Below are 18159 nucleotides of genomic sequence, written 5' to 3'. Positions count from 1 at the left end.
TCACTCACCGTTACTCTGAACTATTGACCCCAAGTATTTAAACTCATCCACCTTTGCCACCTCTACTCCTTGCATCCTCACCATTCCTCTGTCCTCCCTCTCATTCACACACATATATTCTGTCTTAGTCCTGTTGACCTTCATTCCTCTTCTCTCTAGAGCATATCTCCGTCTCTCCAGGGTCTCCTCCACCTGATGTTCATCGTGCATACAGCTGCAGTCATAACAGATGGGTTCTCCTGCTGTCAGGCGGGTCCTCGGTCGGCCGAATTCCAAAGTCTAGGTCCGGCGTCGGTTGTCGTCGCTTCTTCCCTGACGTCAGTGCGACAGGGGTATAAAAGAACCAACCGACGCCATTTTATTCAGTCTTCCTTGCCACGCGGTGCCCGAAGCAGAAGCAGTTCGCAAGTGCCGGTCGGCCAGCTCCTGAAATTACGAAAATTTTGCAACCGAAATCTTCTTGAAAGCTAAGTACCCCGTTGGAAACTTTTCTTGCCTCAGACCGATGTCAGACAAAGTTAATAATTGTATTTCATGTGGGAAGCAAATACCGCATAAGGATTTCCATTCCCTCTGTATTCCTTGTTTAGGCCCAGACCACGACGTCTCGGTCTGTCACTTTTGTGCTACATTCAACAAACGCACCATTAAGCGTCGGGCGGAGTTCGCCCAGCATTATTTTGGCAAAAAATTTAACTATATTATGTCGTCGGATACTCCGACTCCAGTTTTGTCTAAAAAGCGCAAAGATAAGGACCGACTCACGAGGTCCGCGGCCTCTACCGACACCACGCCAAAGCCGACTACACGTGGTCCGGTTCTCAGCGAGGCACCTACGCAGCTCCTGACTACCGACGACACTACATTGGCAGTGTCTCCTGTGCCCGAGGTCGCAGGCTCCTCCGCCCACAGCCCGACTACTGATACCGAAGCCACTCTTGGCGGTGAATCTCAAAATGTGGACAGGTCTACCTCCTCTCAAGGTGTCTTCAGACCTTCCTGTTCTTTTTCCATCAAGGCTTTCACTAAGTCTAAAGCAGCCATGCATTCTAAGAGACAAGCTACACAGGGCCCATCTCCAGGCCCCATGCCTAAAAAACAGATGCTTAAATTGGCTGAGGATTTAATTACTCTTATCAGGGGTTCTCAACCCCCCCCCCCCCCCGGACAAAAGGCCCGGAGTGGAGGAAGAATCCCCCTCCTCTGATCAGGGCTCCATTATATCAGAGCACTCTGATGAACAGGAGCATTCTTACTCCCCTTTTGAAGACTCTGATGCAGAGGAGTCCATTCCCTCTGTATCCCCCCCAGAGGATTTCTCATTTGAGGAAACTTTGCATACCTTAAGGGAACACTTCCACTGGTATGGCCAAGATTATTCAGATTCCAAGAAAAGGCTTAGGGAATTTCTCTTGCTACCTCAGCACAGGCCTCTGGCTATACCTCCTGTCTTGGATATACTAGACGATGTGTACTCGGAGGCCTGCCTTAACCCGGATTCTCTACCTCCAGACCCAGTCAAGCCTGACAAGGTACTACAGGGTTCCTGACTCACACCAATTTCTATACAAAAGCCATGCTGCTGACCCAGAAACTATCTCACAGGGCCCCAAGGGAATTAAGGCCTCCACTGCTAAAAGTCCATTATCTTCCGAGAGAGATTCCAGATCGTTAGAAAGGTGGGGAAAAAAGGTATATACCTCGGCCACCTTAACCATGAGGGCATTAAACTGTCAGATGTCCTTCATGGATGCATCTGCAGTCATAACAACTGGGTTGTCCTGTCGTCAGGCAGCCCTTCAGTCGGCCGGATTCCAAAGTCCGGGTCCGGCTTCGGCTGATGTCGCACTTCACCCGACGTCATCTCTGTTGGTCTTCGGGTATAAAAGCATCAGCCGACGCCATTTTCTTCAGTCTTTCTTGCCGCGTGGCGCCCGAAGCAGAAGCTGTTCGCAAGTGCCGGTCGGTCGGATCCAGAGATTACTTCTACCGAATACTACTTCGAAGACTTCTAAAGCTAAGTACCCCGTTGGGGACTCTTTCTTGCCTCAGCCGATGTCAGAAAAAGTTAATAATTGTTTAACCTGTGGGAAACAAATACCTCATAAAGATTTCCACTCTTACTGCCTGCCTTGCTTAGGCCCAGCCCACGACGTAGCAGCCTGTTCGTCCTGTGCTTCTTTCAACCGACGAACGCTTACACGTCGGTCGGTGTTTGCAGAACAGTTTTTCGGTTCTGATTTTGCGTACATTATGCCATCGGATCCTCCGACTACGCATTCTGCCAAAAAACGCAAAGAAAAAGACCGACACTCGCGGTCCGGTTTCGGTCGAAACCATGGTTAAGCAAACATGAGTGTCTCGGTTTCGGCGAAACCGAGAAAACTGATCAAAATACAGCTGAATCTATCTCTACAACTGAGGTCCCTGCTAACACTCTTGAATCGGCCTCAGAAATTTTACCCACTACGGTGCTTACCACTGACTTATCAGACACCATTCCCTTGGATGTCTCTACCCCAGCATGTGGTGCTGCTAGGCCTCCAGCAGCCATGTCCATTAAGGCCTTCGCCAGGGCTAAAGCAGCCAAGACTACTAAAACAGTGCCTGTTAAACCCCCCTCAACCAGGCCCTCTTCCAGTTCTCAAATGCTTACTTTGGCAGAAGATTTAATTTCATTAATTAGAGGATCTCAATCTCACCCAGACAGGGCCTCTCAGCCCCCAGAGAAGAGACCTAGGGCAGAACCCCATGAGCCAGTGTCCTCTGATGATTCTGCTGATGAATCAGACATTACTGACCAGCCAGAGGCTCCTTTCTCCAATTTTGAAGATTCTGATGCTGAAGAATCCATTCCAGCTGCTTCCCCACCAGAAGTATTCTCCTTTGGGGAAACCTTGCATGCCATGCGAGAACAGTTCCAATGGCAGCAACAGGATTTTTCAGACTCCAGGAAAAGACTTAGGACCTTTTGCACCTTCCACAGCACAGGCCCTTAGCTATACCTCCTGTTCTCTCTGTGGTGGATGATGCTTTCAATGATGTCTGCTCCGCTCCAGATTCTTTACCCCCAGCCCCTGCCAAACCAGACAGATTTTACAGGGTGCCAGATACTCATCACCACCTTTACAAGGCCCCTCTTGCAGACCCGAAACTATTTCCCAGGGTCCCAAGGCAGTAGCGACCATAGCTAAAACCCTGTTCCTTCTGAAAGGGAAGCAAGGTCATTAGACAGATGGGGTAAAAAGGTTTACACTTCAGCCACTCTCTCAGCTAGAGCTTTAAACTGCCAGTTTCACAGGATACAATACCAAGAGTTTATGCTTGATCAGTTAACTAAAAAGCTAACCACTGATGAATCTCTTGATAAGAAATATGTATTAGAAATGGTAAATAACATACAGCAAGTTAGTAACCACTCTTTAAAATGTGGCTATGATGCACTGGAGGCTTCATTTAGATCAGCCATGACTGGCACTGTAATTAGAAGGCATGCATGGCTAAAGGAGCAAGCTTTACCGGATCATGTTAAATCTAAATTGCTAGATGCTCCTATGGATAAAACAAGTTTGTTTGGTACACCTGCCCAGCAGGTTATGAAGAAAATGGAAGAAAAGGCAAAATCAGTCCAGACAGTTAAAGATTTCTTGCAGGTTCAACCCCCAAGGTTTAGCAGGAACTGGCCTGCCAAAAATTGGTCCTTTCCTGACTCCACAAGACCTCAAAGGGGCAGGAATAGACGTTCCAGAGGCAGAAACCAATCCAGAGGAGGTGCCTACAGAGGACGACAGTGGCAAGGTAACAACAGAGGCACAGACTCAACACCTGCCACTACATCAACACAGCCACAGTGACTTAATCCTAAACCCACCTACCAGGGAACAGATAGCAGCTCCTCTAGGCGGAAAGCTAACCTTATTTTCAATAAACTGGCACCACATAACAAAGGAGAAGTGGATATTACGAGGCATAGATCAAGGTTACCGGTTCCACTTCCACACTTTACCAGACAAAGAGGAATGCCAAATCTACCTCCAAATCAAAAGACAGAGGCTCTACAACAGATAATGGAGTTAGCAAACATGAGAGCTGTGGAGAAAGTGCCAACAGCAGAGCAAGGAAAGGGGTTCTACTCCAGACTATTCCTAGTTCCAAGAAAGGAAAAAGTTGGAGACCAATTCTAGACCTGTCCACCCTGAATACTTGCATCATTGTCCCAAAATTCAAAATGCTGACCCTACAGCAACTTCTTCCCATGCTGGGCAAGGAGTGTTGGCTGGTAACTCTAGATCTCAAGGAGGCATACCTGCACGTCCCCATTCGACCAATCTGCAGAAGATACCTCAGATTTCTTGCAGGATCAGAGCACTATCAATTCTCAGCATTGCCCTTTGGCTTATCTACTGCCCAGAGTATTCACAAAATGCCTGGCATCAGTAATCGCCATTGCAGACTACAGGGAATTCAAATTTATCCATACCTGGACGACTGCCTGATACAAGGAGACAACAAAAGCAAGCTGACAACAGATTTACAAAGGGTCATTTACTTGCTTCAAGCACTGGGATACACAGTCAATTTACAAAAGTCAAGACTGATACCATCCCAGACAAGGACTTTCCTGGGAGCGGAATTGGACACAGTAAGACAAATGGCATTCCTAACTACAGAAAACAAAAGAACTCCCTCTTTACTTCTTGGCACTAACAAAACTGAACAAGTTAACAGCAAGAAAGGTACTGCAGGCCTTGGGTTTCATGGCATCATGCATAATCTTGGTTCCATTTGCCAGACTACATATGAGAAAACTACAGTGGTACCTAAAGAATTTATGGTCCCAACACAGACACAGCCTAGAAACGGAAATCCCACTAATACCATGCTTAAAACAGGAGTTCCTATGGTGGGCTCAGGCATGCCAGTCAAACCCAGGCCTGCCCTTTCGCAAGGGTCAAGCAAGCCAGACCATCACAACAGATGCTTCAGACCTAGGATGGGGGCATATGCTGGACAAATGCGCATAAGGATTGTGGACACAGGACCAACTTCACCTGCACATCAACCTAAAAGAAATGCTGGCAGTAAAACTGGCAATCCAAAAGTTCAGACCATTTCTCAAGGAGGACCACTTGATGATAAGGACAGACAACACCACAGTCATGTGGTACATCAACAAACAGGGAGGCACTCATTCTTACCCCTATGCAGAATGACTTTGGAGCTGTGGACCCTGGCACTCAGCTACAACATCCAGTTACAGGCAATATTTGTGCCAGGAAAAGAAAACTCTCTAGCAGATATGTTAAGCAGGACCACATCGGATGCCCACGAATGGCAGCTGCACCGGATATCTTCAAGACCATCTCAAGAAATGGGAATGCCTCAGATAGATCTATTCGCATCACCTCTCAATCACCAGCTCAAAAATTCTGCACAAGGACATTCCACCCACTAGCATGGAAAGTGGACTCGCTCTCCTTCAGCTGGAAAGGCCTAACAGCATATGCATTCCCACCTCTTCCCTTGATACACAAAGTACTACTAAAAATCAAGGAGGAACGTCCAAGGATAATCCTGATAGCTCCAAACTGGCCAAGACAGCATTGGTACCCACTGCTGAGGAGCATGTCTCGAACAATATGTGGCCAATACCCTGATGCCTTTGATGCTAACTCAGAACAACTTCAGCACCATGCATCCAAACCTAAAACGCTGCAACTGACTGCATGGAACATCACATAGCAGCTGCTAATACAGAACTTTCACAAAGAGTTAAAGACATTATTCTTGAAGCACGCAGGCCTTCAACTAGAAGGAATTATGCTGGGAAATGGAAAAGGTTTGTCATTTGGAGTTCTGAAAGAGGAAAAGATGTATCAAACATAGATATGCCTAACATTCTGGAGTATCTGGCGAACTACTTCATTCAGGCCTGTCCTACTCCTCCATCAAGATTCATGCATCAGCTATTTCAGCAGAATACAGCTTTGATCCACCTGTTTTTCACACCCTTTGCTCAGGCAGTTCCTCAGAGGAATCAAGAATGTAAAGCCTCCAAGGAAACCACCATTGCCAGCTTGGGACTTGAACTTTGTGCTAGAAAAATTGACACTATCACCTTTTGAACCAGCAGCAACAGCAGACCTACAACACCTGTCATGGAAAACTGCTTTCCTACTGGCAATTACTTCAGCAAGGAGGGTTTCAGAACTACAGGCCTTAATGGCAGTGCAACCCTTTCTAATCTTCCACCAAGATAGAGTGTCCATGAGGACTAATCCTACATTTATGCCTAAGGTGGTATCCAGAGTGTCTTTAAACCAGGCAATCCACCTACCTACCTTCTTTCCCAACCCACAAAACAGAGGGAAAGAATACTGCATACCTTGGATGTACATAGACAGCTACGCTACTACTTGGACAGAACAAAAATAGCAGAAAGACTGACCAACTTTTCGTAGCCTATGCAACAGGAAGGGAAGGAAAAGCTATTTCCAAACAGACAATCTCCAAATGGATAGGAAACTGCATACGATTCTGTTACTCCTTCCATGGAAAACCAATTCCACAGAACATAAGACCTCATTCTACAAGGGCAACAGCCACTACCACAGCCTTCTTACGAGGAGTGGCTACCAAAGACATTATTGAGGCGGCTACTTGGACCTCCGTGCATACATTTGCCAAGCATTATAATTTACCTCTATATTCCAGATCCCGAGCAGGGTTTGCCACTGCTGTTCTGCAAGGGATCCTAAACACACCATAATCTACTTTTATCCTCCTCCCCTAGTTGGCTATGGTATTCTACCCAGTTGTTATGACTGCAGATGCATCCATGAAGGACATAGTACAGTTTTGTACCTACCATAAATGTAGATGTCCGAATTGGATAGCATCTGCAGTCAGGATTCCCTCCCTCCTTCCCCTCTGTGGTACTCCTAGGGTGTTTACCCTTCTAATAGCTAGCTAGTGGGGGGATTTCTTTCATGGTGTATTTGTTTGTATTTATGTACATACATGCTTATTTTTGTGTTTACCTCTATCTTTTGGAAACATTGGCATCTATCCAAAATTTTTAGCCTTCTATAGGGCTTCTGGCATCTGGGGCAAGAAACACTGAAGAAAATGGCGTCGGCTGATGCTTTTATACCCGAAGACCAACAGAGATGACGTCGGGTGAAGTGCGACATCAGCGAAGCGGACCCGACTTTGGAATCCGGCCGACTGAAGGGCTGCCTGACGACAGGACAACCCAGTTGTTATGACTGCAGATGCTATCCAATTCGGACATCTACATTTATGGTAGGTACAAAACTGTACTTTTCATATGCTAAAGTACCAACAGTTTTTGTTATCACAATTGAGAAGTAAAATGTCACAACCTGAACAACCAGACTTGAAGGAGTTGCAGGATTTGATGCATAGTGCAGAACAAGTGGGTAAACATACCTTACAGTGTGGTTTTGATGCTCTAGAGGCCTCATGTAGAGCTGCTGTTACAGGATCAGTCATACGTAGACATGCCTGGCTCAAGGAACAAACCTTACCAGATCATGTCAAAGCTAAATTACTAGATGCCCCTCTACAAAAGGATGTATTATTTGGTGCTAATGCTGAGGAGGTATTAAGGAAATTGGAGGAAAAGGCTAAATCAATGCAAACAGTGAAAGATTTTCTACAGGTACAACCCCCACGTTTCAGTAGAAATTGGCCTTCCAAAAATTGGTCCTTTCCAGCCACGGACAGACCCCAAAGAGGTAGATACAGGCGCCCGAGGGGCAGAGGGCAATCCCAAGGATCGTTTAGAGGCAGACAATGGCAAGCTCCTACACAAAGAGGTGGTGAGGATAACTCGCAATCATTCAGAAAGCAAGCCCAATGACTTTCCCCTTTGCATGCCAAGCGAGACTCAAATGGCAGCACCCTTAGGCGGAAAACTGGCATTATTTTCAAAAAATTGGCATATTGTCACAAAAGACAAATGGATCCTGGACATTATAAACAGAGGCTACAGATTCCATTTTCACACCCTTCCAAAAATGAGAGGCATGCCAAACCTGCCACACAATCAAAGGGCAGAGGCACAAAGACAAATTTCAGATCTCATAGACATGAAAGCTATTCAATAGGTACCTACGCACGAACAAGGTCAAGGTTTTTATTCCGGACTATTCTTGGTACCAAGGAAGGGAAAAGATTGGAGACCTATTTTGGACCTCTCCATCCTAAATACATTCCTACTCGTACCAAAATTCAAGATGCTCACTCTACAGCAGCTTCTTCCCATGCTGGGCAAGGAGTCTTGGCTGGCAACATTGGACCTCAAGGACGCATACCTGCATGTCCCAATCAGACAAAATTGCAGAAGATACCTCAGATTTCTTGCAGGTTCAACCCATTATCAATTCTCTGCATTGCCCTTTGGCTTATCTACTGCGCCCAGAGTATTCACGAAATGCCTGGCATCAGTAATTGCCTACTGCAGACTTACCCCTATTTGGACGACTGCCTGATCCAAGCGGATAGCAAGCACATTCTTCTCAAACATCTGGCTTATGTAATAATGTTGTTGAAGTCTCTGGGATACACAGTCAACAAAAAGAAATCAAGGCTAATACCCTTTCGGAAAATAATTTTCCTGGGTGCCAACTTGGACACGCACCCAGATGGCCTACCTCACGCCAGAGAAGCAGGGGCAACTAACTCAATACTTCAGAACATTAGCAAATTGCACCAGGCTGACTGCAAGGAAAATCCTGCAGGCTCTGGGATTCATGGCATCTTACATCTTACTAATCCCATGTGCAAAGCTGCATATGAGGAAACTTCAATGGTACCTGAAAAACCTATGGTCTCAACACAGCCACAGTTTGGAAACAATAATACCACTAATTCCATGTCTTCAAAAGGAATTTCTGTGGTGGGCTCAAGCATGCCAAACAAACACAGGTCTCCCATTCAGCAAGCCTCAAGCAAATCAAGTCATCACAACAGACGCCTCGAAATACGCATGGGGGGGCGCACATGACAGATCGGTGCATTCAGGGCAAATGGTCCCAAAAAGAAAAGCACCTTCACATCAATCAAAAGGAAATGCTAGCAGTAATAAATGCTATTATAGCTTTCAAAGACCTTCTGCAACCAGGTCAACTATTGATAAGGACTGACAACACCACAGTAATGTGGTACATAAACAAACAGGGAGGAACACATTCATACACCCTATGCAGACTGGCCATGTCACTTTGGAGTATGGCCCTGGACTTACAAATCGAACTACAAGCACAGTACTTGCCAGGCAAGGAAAACACGCTGGCAGACAACCTAAGCAGAAATATGGCAGATCCTCACGAATGGAAGTTGCATCCTCAAGTTTTTACAGAGATAATTCAAGCATGGGGAAGGCCGGACATAGATCTCTTTGCCTCCCACAAAAATCACCAATTGACAAAATTCTGCTCAAGGATTTTTCATCCAAAGGCCTGGAGAGTGGACACTCTCTCTTTCAGTTGGACATCAATGACAGTTTATGCCTTCTCACCTCTTCCTCTGCTGCCCAAAGTTCTATTAAAAACCAGAGCAGACAGACCAAAGATGATTCTCATTGCTCCAGACTGGCCAAGACAACACTGGTACCCACTCCTGAGGAGCCTGACGCATTCCCCACCATGGACCCTGCCTCTAATGCCTCTTCTTCTGACTCAGCACAGCTTCAAAACTCTTCACAGTCAGCTAAAAACACTCAATCTAGCTGCATGGAAGATTCCTTAGCATCACAACAGACCCTACTCTCCAAGGAGGTGCAGGATGTCATTTTGGAGGCCAGAAGGCCGTCTACTAGAAAAGCTTACTCCGCAAAATGGAACCGGTTTTGTGTCTGGAATGAGAAAAAGGGCCAGGATCCTGGAAAACTGAATTTACCTCAAATATTACAGTATCTAGCTGAGCTGCTAAGCAGTGGACTTTCATTCTCCTCCATCAAAATCCATGCCTCAGCCATTTCTGCAAAATACAACACTGATCCACCCTTATTCTCTCATCCCCTCTTAAGACAGTTCCTCAGAGGGGCTAAGAATCTAAAACCCTCACGGAAACAACCAATACCTGCTTGGGATCTCAATTTCATTCTAGAAAAGCTGACCTTGCCTCCTTTTGAGCCAGCTGCCTCATCAGATTTTCAATATTTGTCCTGGAAAACAGCTTTCCTTCTGGCTATTACCTCAGCTCGTAGGATATCGGAACTACAAGCTCTCATGGCTGTGCAGCCTTTTATCATCTTCCATCAGGACAGAGTTTCCTTACGAACCAACCCGTCCTTTATGCCAAAAGTGGTATCCAGGGTAACTTTGAATCAGGCTATACACTTACCTACCTTTTATCCTAACCCTCAAAACAAAGGGGAGAGATTACTACATTCCTTGGACATCCACAGACAACTGTGTTATTATTTGGACAGAACAAAGCCTTTCAGAAAATCAGAACAGCTGTTTGTGTCCTATGCTATAGGAGCTCAAGGAAAGCCAATTTCCAAACAGACAATCTCTAAGTGGATAGCCCACTGCATACGTTTTTGCTATTTTCATGGCAAAACTGTACCTACAGGCATCAGATCTCACTCCACAAGGGCCACGGCTACCTCTGCAGCTTTTCTCAGAGGAGTTCCTACCAAAGACATTTTGGAAGCAGCCACTTGGAGTTCTGTGCATACCTTCTCCAAGCACTACCACCTTCCATTATACTCCAAATCTAGAGCGGTCTTTGCCACTGCAGTCTTGCAGGGCATTCTGGCTCCTCCTAGTTCCACCTAGTGCCTACCACCCCTTTCTTAGCTTTGGGATTCTACCCATCTGTTATGACTGCAGCTGTATGCACGATGAACATAGTACAGTTTTGTACCTACCATAAATGTAGATGTTAGAGTGCTAATACAGCTGCAGTCCAGATTTCCCTCCCTCCTTCCCCTCTTGGGACAGGCCTATTGGCTAACACCTCCTCATGCAACCTGATTGGGGTATTCATTCCTGATGTATTTGCTTGCACTGCTGTATTTTGATTATATGGCATTGCTTTATTACACAAATTTATGTATTGCCTTCCTTCTGGGGGCACCTGACATCTGGGGCAAGAAAAACTGAAGAAAATGGGGTCGGCTGGTTCTTTTATACCCCTGTCGCACTGACGTCAGGGAAGAAGCGACGACAACCGACGCCGGATCTAGACTTTGGAATTCGGCCGACCGAGGACCCCCCTGATGGCAGGAGAACCCATCTGTTATGACTGCAGCTGTATTAGCACTCGAACATCTACATTTTTGGTAGGTACAAAACTGTACTTTCCCTACTCTCACTACAGATCACAATGTCATCTGCAAACATCATAGTCCACGGGGACTCCTGTCTGATCTCGTCTGTCAACCTGTCCATCACCATTGCAAATAAGAAAGGGCTCAGAGCTGATCCTTGATGTAACCCCACCTCCACCTTAAACGCATCCGTCACTCCCACTGCAGACCTCAGCGCTGTCACACTACCCTCGTACATATCCTGTACCACTCTTACATACTATTCTGACACTCCTGACTTCCTCATACAGTACCACAACTCCTCTCTAGGCACCCTGTCATATGCTTTCTCTAAGTCTACAAAAACACAATGCAACTCCTTCCGACATTCTCTGTACTTCTCCATCAACACTCTCAGAGCAAAGATCACATTGTAGTGCTCTTTCCTGGCATGAAACCATACTGCTGATCACTAATCATCACGTCCCTTCTTAACCTTGCTTCCACTACTCTTCCCCATAACCTCATACTGTGACTGATCAATTTAATCCCTCTGTAGTTACTACAGCTCTGCACATCATCCTTATTCTTAAAAATCGGTACCAAAACACTTTTTTTCTCCATTCCTCAGGCATCCTCTCACTTTCCAAGATTTCATTAAACAATCTGGTTAAAAACTCCACTGCCATTTCACCTAAACACCTCCATGCTTCCACAGGTATGTCATCTGGGCCAACAGCCTTTCCATTCTTCATTCTTTTCATAGCTATCCTTACTTCCTCCTTGTCCAACCTTCATCAACCCCTCAAAGTACTCTTTCCATCTCCTCAACACACTCTCCTCACTTGTGAATATGTTTCCCTCATTATCCTTTATCACCTTTACCTGCTGTACATCTTTCCTAGCTCGGTCCCTCTGTCTAGCCAATCGGTACAGGTCCTTTTCTCCCTCCTTAGTGTCCAACCTTTCATACAACTCTTCATATGCCTTATCCTTAGCCTTCGCCACCTCTCTCTTTGCCATGCACCTCATCTCCTTATACTCCTGTCTACTTTCTTCATCTCTCTGACAATCCCACTTCTTGTTTGCCAATCTCTTTCTCTGTATACTCTCCTGTACTTCCTCATTCCACCACCATGTCTCCTTGTCGTCCTTCCTCTGTCCAGATGTGATAGCAAGCACCTTTGTAGACGTCTCCCTTACTAGCTCTGCTGTAGTAACCCAACTGTTTGGTAACTCTTCACTTCCACCCAGTACCTGCCTTAACTCATCCCTGAACTCCACCTCACAATTACCCTTTTTCAATTTCCACCACTTGATCCGTGGTGCTGCCCTCACACTCCTCCTCCTCTTCTTGATAACCAATGTCATCCTACAAACCACTATCCTATGCTGCCTAACTACACTTTCTCCGGTCACCACTTTACAATCTCCAATCTCCTTCAAACTGGCCCTCCTACATAAGATATAATCCACCTGTGTGCATCTTCCTCCACTCTTGTATGTCACCCTATGCTCCTCCCTCTTGTTAAAATAGGTATTCACCACAGCCATGTCCATCCTTTTCGCAAAATCCACTACCATCTGACCTTCTGCATTCCTTTGTTTAACACCATACATACCCATCACTTCCTCATCCCCTCTGTTCCCTTCACCAACATGCCCATTGAAATCTGCTCCAATAACCACTCTCTCACCCTTGGGTACAGTCATCACCACTTCATCCAATTCACTCCAAAATATTTCTTTCTCATCCATTGCACACCCAACTTGTGGAGCATAAGCACTAACAACATTCATCATTACGCCATCAATTTCCAGCTTCATAAACATCACTCTATCCGACACTCTTCTTACCTCCAAAACACTATTAGCATACTGTTCCTTCAGAATAACTCCTGCGCCATTTCTCCTCCCATCCATATAGGTCGTTAAGCCAAGCCAATCGTTAAGGTGTAAAGGCAACTCCAGCTAAGAATCCCACCCCTTCGGACAGGGATTCCCAAGCTTTAGACAGATGGAGTAAAAAAGTATACACCTCTGCAACTCTAGCCATTAGGGCATTGAATTGCCAGTTTCACATGCTATAATACCAGCAACACATTATGGAACTTATTAAGCAAATATTATCTACCTTTACAGACCTTGCAGAAAATAAAGAATTACAGGAACTTAAGCATTCTGCAAGCCAAACCAGCAAGCATACCTTGCAATGTGGGTTTGACACCCTAGAAGCATCTTGCAGGGCAGCAGTCACTGGTTCTGTACTGAGAAGACATGCTTGGCTTAAGGAACAGACTTTGCCAGACCATGTCAAATCAAAACTACTAGACGCTCCACTAAATAAAGACAGTTTGTTTGGCACCAAAGCAGAAGAGGTTCTAAAAAAGATGGAAGAAAAAGCGAAGTCTATGCAGACAGTCAACGATTTTTTACAGGTGCAGCCTCCTAGATTCAGTAGGCATTACCCCTCAAAACATTGGTCCTTTCCTGCCCCCTCAAGGCCATCTCAAACTAGACCCAGGGGAAACCGATCCCCCAGATTACAGGGTATGCAGAGATCTAAGCAGTGGAGTACCTCCACTTCTAAAACAGGGAGTGCTAAGCCACCCCCTTACAGAAAGAATTCACAATGACTTGTCAACCCCACTCCTCACCTCTGCCCAATTGCTCGTGCCCCAAGGTGGAAAACTTGCCCACCATGCAAAAAACTGGACCTCCATCACTAAAGACCGATGGGTCCTCAACATTGTATCCCAGGGGTACAGATTTTACTTCCCCATACTGCCAACCCCGAAAGGTTGCCCAGACCTTTCTCAAAACCAGTGAGCAGAGGCACAAAACCAAGTTCAGTCCCTGCTCTCCATAAGGGCAATTCAGCCTATTCCTGCAGAACATATAGCTCAAGGGTTTTATTCCAGACTTTTCCTGATACACAGAAAAGAGGGTACTTGGCCCCAAATCTTAGATCTTTCCATTCTAAGCACCTTCCTGGTGGTATCAAAATGCTTACACTTCAGCAGCTTCTTCCTATGCTAGTCACCCTTGACCTAAAAGAAACCGATCTGCACATCCCTATCAGGGAGTCATGTAGGAATTATCTAGGTTTCAGGGAAGGATCTATGCATTATCAGTTCTCTGCACTTCCCTTTGGCTTATCCACTGCTCCCAGAGTCTTCACAAAATGCCTGGCTCCAGCCATTGCCTATTGCAGACAAACATTCAGATATACTCTTACTTGGACGACTGCCTGATTCAGGCAGGCAAACAGGAAAAGCTGATGCAGCACCTGACATTTGTAAAGAACCTTCTAACCTCCCTGGGGTACACTATCAACGGAAAGAAATCAAAAGTAGTACGCAGACAAAAGATTGTATTCTTGGGAGCAAGCTTGGACACAGCCTCCCAGATGGCATTTCTTACTCCAGAAAAACAAGCCTAACAGACTACTTCACTCAAATGGCCACCAGAACCCAGCTATCCGCAAGGAAAATCCTGCAGGCTATAGGGTTCATGGCCTCTTGCATTTTACTAATTCCATATGCCAGACTGCATATGAGGAAACTCCATTGGTACTTTAAAAAGTATTTGGTACCAACATTCTCAGGACTTGGAAACCACCATACCTATCGTACCTTGTCTAAGGACAGAGTTTCTTTGGTGGGCAGCAGCCTGCAACCACAACAAGAGGCTTCCCTTTACACAACCCCACACCGCCCATACCCTAACCATAGACTTATCGGACTATGCCTGTGGGGGTGGGGGGGGGGCGGGGCACATGTGGGAGACAAGTGCATTCAGGACCATTGGAGCCCAAGTCAAATTCATCTGCACATCAACCAAAAAGAGATGCTAGTTCAGCACACTGACAGCTTTCAGATTCCTTCTCTCACCTGGACCTCTGCTAATAAAAACAGACAACACCACAGTTATGTGGTACATCACCAAGCAAGGGGGAACCCACTCTTATCCACTCTGCAGGCTAGCAGTGCCACTGTGGAACATGGCATTGGACATATGCAGATCCATCTGCAAGCTCAATTCCTGCCAGGCAAACAATGCTGTCTGGCAGACGACTTAAGCAGAAATCTCCTAGATCCAGACGCGTGGCAATTAAATCCCAGCACTTTCAGCCTGTTAACCCAGAAATGGGGGATGCCAGAGCTAGACCTTTTTGCCTCCCCCTACAATCACCAGATCAGCAAATTCTCCACCAGGACACCACTCAGCAGAGCCTGGAAAGTGGATGCCCTATCCTTCCAGTGGGTAAACCTCTCAGTTTATGCATTTTCCCCCTCTGCCGCTTCTTTCTAGAATACTACTCAAGATAAGACAGGACAGACCAAGGGCAGTCCTGATTGCTCTAGACTGACCACGCCAGTACTGGTACCCACTACTGTTTCGCCTGTCACCTGTGCCACTATGGCATCCACCTCAGATCCCAACCCTCCTCACTCAGCAGGAGGGACAGATCCTGCATCCGCAACTGGAAACCCTGAACCTTGCAGCCTTGGCTTACCCTTGAATTCTCCCCCAGTGACCAGCTTAAGCAAGCAGGTACCGAACATCATTCTGGAAGCCAGAAGACCCAGTACAAGGAAATCCTATGCTGATAAGTGGAAAAGGTATTGTTGCTGCATTCAATCTAAAGATGCTGACACTGCTCTGCCCTCCTTACCCCTAATCCTGGATTACCTAGCAGATGTACTCCACAGAGGCCTTTCCTTCTCTTCAGTTAAGATCCATGCCTCTGCCATCTCGGCTCATTACAACACTGGCCCACCTCTCTTCTCTCACCCTCTCATCAAACATTTCCTGAGAGGGGCCAACAATTTAAGGCCACCAAGGAGAGCACCCACCCTGGCTTGGGGCCTTAACTTTGTACTGGAAAAGCTCACCCCCCCCCCCTTTGAGTCTGCAGTGTCAGCAGAGTTAAAATTCCTCTCTTGAAAAACAGTCTTGCTTCTGGCCATCACTTCAGCTAGAAGAGTGTCTGAGCTACAAGCACTTATGGTTGTGGAACCATTCATTATTTTTCATGCTGACAAGGTCTCCCTCAGAATTAGCCCTACTTTTATGCCTAAAGTGGTGCCCAATGTAGCTCTCAACCAATCTATCCATTTGCCAACCTTCTTTCCCAATCCTCAAAATAAAGGGGAAAGGATCCTGCACTCTTTAGACGTGCACAGACAGCTCATATTCTACTTTGACAGGACTAAGCCCTTCAGAAAATCTGACCAGCTACTACTCAGCTTTGCACCTGGGGCAGAGGGCAAGGCCATATCTAAACAAAGTATTTCCAAATGGATAGCACACTGTATCCGTTTCTGTTACAAAGACCATGGAAAACCAAGCCCTCAGGGGGTCAGAACACATTCCACTAGGGCAACCTCTACCTCTACAGCATTTCTCAGGGGAGTCCCTACCAGGGACATTCTGGAAGCTGCTACCTCGAGTTGTTCATACCTTCACCAAACATTACCATCTGCCTATCTTTTCCAAATCCAGGGCGGGTTTTGCAACAGCAGTCCTGCAGGGCATACTAGTCAGCCCCATCTCTTCTTGACTGCTTCCACCCATTCTTCAGCTTTGGGAATCAACCCAAGTGTGATGACTGCAACAGGGAGTCCCTGGTGGTCTAGTGGTTAGGATTCGGTGCTCTCACCGCCGCGGGCTGGATTTGATTATCAGTCAGGGAAGCTTCAATGCATTTTTGTACCTTTTTGGCTAGCTTGTATAGGCCCTAGGGCCAATAGCCTAGTACCCTACCTGTGAACCTATAACAGAGCTCCTCATTAGCACTTTTCAAGAAAAATCTTGATGATTGGATGGGTAATAGGAAATTCACCCCGGGGATCACTTCTGTGGCTTTGCTTGACAGGGGCACAGGAAGATAATTTTCTTGGGTGGCGAAAGCCAGGGTACCTTTTTGGCTAGGCTTTTATAGGCCCTAGGGCCAATAGCCTAGTACCTACCTATGAACCTGTAACAGTGAAACACGAAAAACATAGTACAGATGTTCATCGTGCATACAGCTGCAGTAATCACAGATGGGTTTTCAGCCGTCAGGCGGTCCCTCGGTCGGCCGAATTCCAAAGTCTTGGTCCGGCGGCGCTTACTCTTCTGACGTCAGTAAGGCCAGAGTATATAAGACACAGCCGACACCATGTTCTTCAGTCTTTTTTGCCGCGCGGTGCCCGAAGCAGTTCGCAAGTGCCGGTCGGCCAGCTCCTGAATTACGAAAAAATTGGAACCGAAGTCTTCTTTAAAGCTAAGTACCCGTTGAAACTTTTCTTGCCTCAGACCGATGTCAGAAAAAGTTAATAATTGTATTTCTTGTGGGAGGCAAATACCGCATAAGGATTTCCATTCCCGTTGCATACCTTGTTTGGGCCCAGACCACGGCGTCTCGGCTGTCGCTGCGCTACCTTCAATAAACGCACTATCAGCCGTCGGAGTTCGCCCAACACTACTTTGGTAAAGCTTTTGATTATAAGATGTCGGACACTCCGACTACCGTTTTGTCCAAAAAACGCAAGGAAAAGGACCGACACGCGGTCCCCGCCGACACCACGCCAAAACAGGCTACACGTGGTCCGGTTCTCAGCGAGACGCCTTTGCAGTCCCTGACTACCGACGACACTCCTTTGGCGGTGTTCTCTGTACCCGAGACCGCTGGGTCCTCGTCCTTTCCCAGACTACAACCGAAGCCCCTGCCAATGTCGAGCCTACTAATGTGGACAGGTCCACCTCCACCCATGGTGTATTTAGGCCCTCATCTTCTTTTTCAATAAAGGCTTTTACTAAATCCAAAGCAGCCAGGCATCCCACAAGGCCTGTTGCACAGGGCCCATCTCCTGGACCCATGCCTAAGA

The 18159-nt window shown here is 46.5% G+C and overlaps 1 protein-coding gene across 7 annotated transcripts in view; it reads left to right on the top strand.

Moving 5' to 3' along the window:
* Window positions 1-18159, top strand: part of RERE (arginine-glutamic acid dipeptide repeats) — a 3515893-nt gene that overhangs the window by 2290514 nt on the left and 1207220 nt on the right. The window lies entirely within an intron of this gene.

This window comes from Protopterus annectens, chromosome 2.part1, assembly GCF_019279795.1.
Source record: "Protopterus annectens isolate FY-2018-M chromosome 2.part1, PAN1.0, whole genome shotgun sequence".
NCBI classification, from domain to species: domain Eukaryota; kingdom Metazoa; phylum Chordata; order Ceratodontiformes; family Protopteridae; genus Protopterus; species Protopterus annectens.
This window is presented reverse-complemented; position numbering and strand designations above follow the sequence as displayed.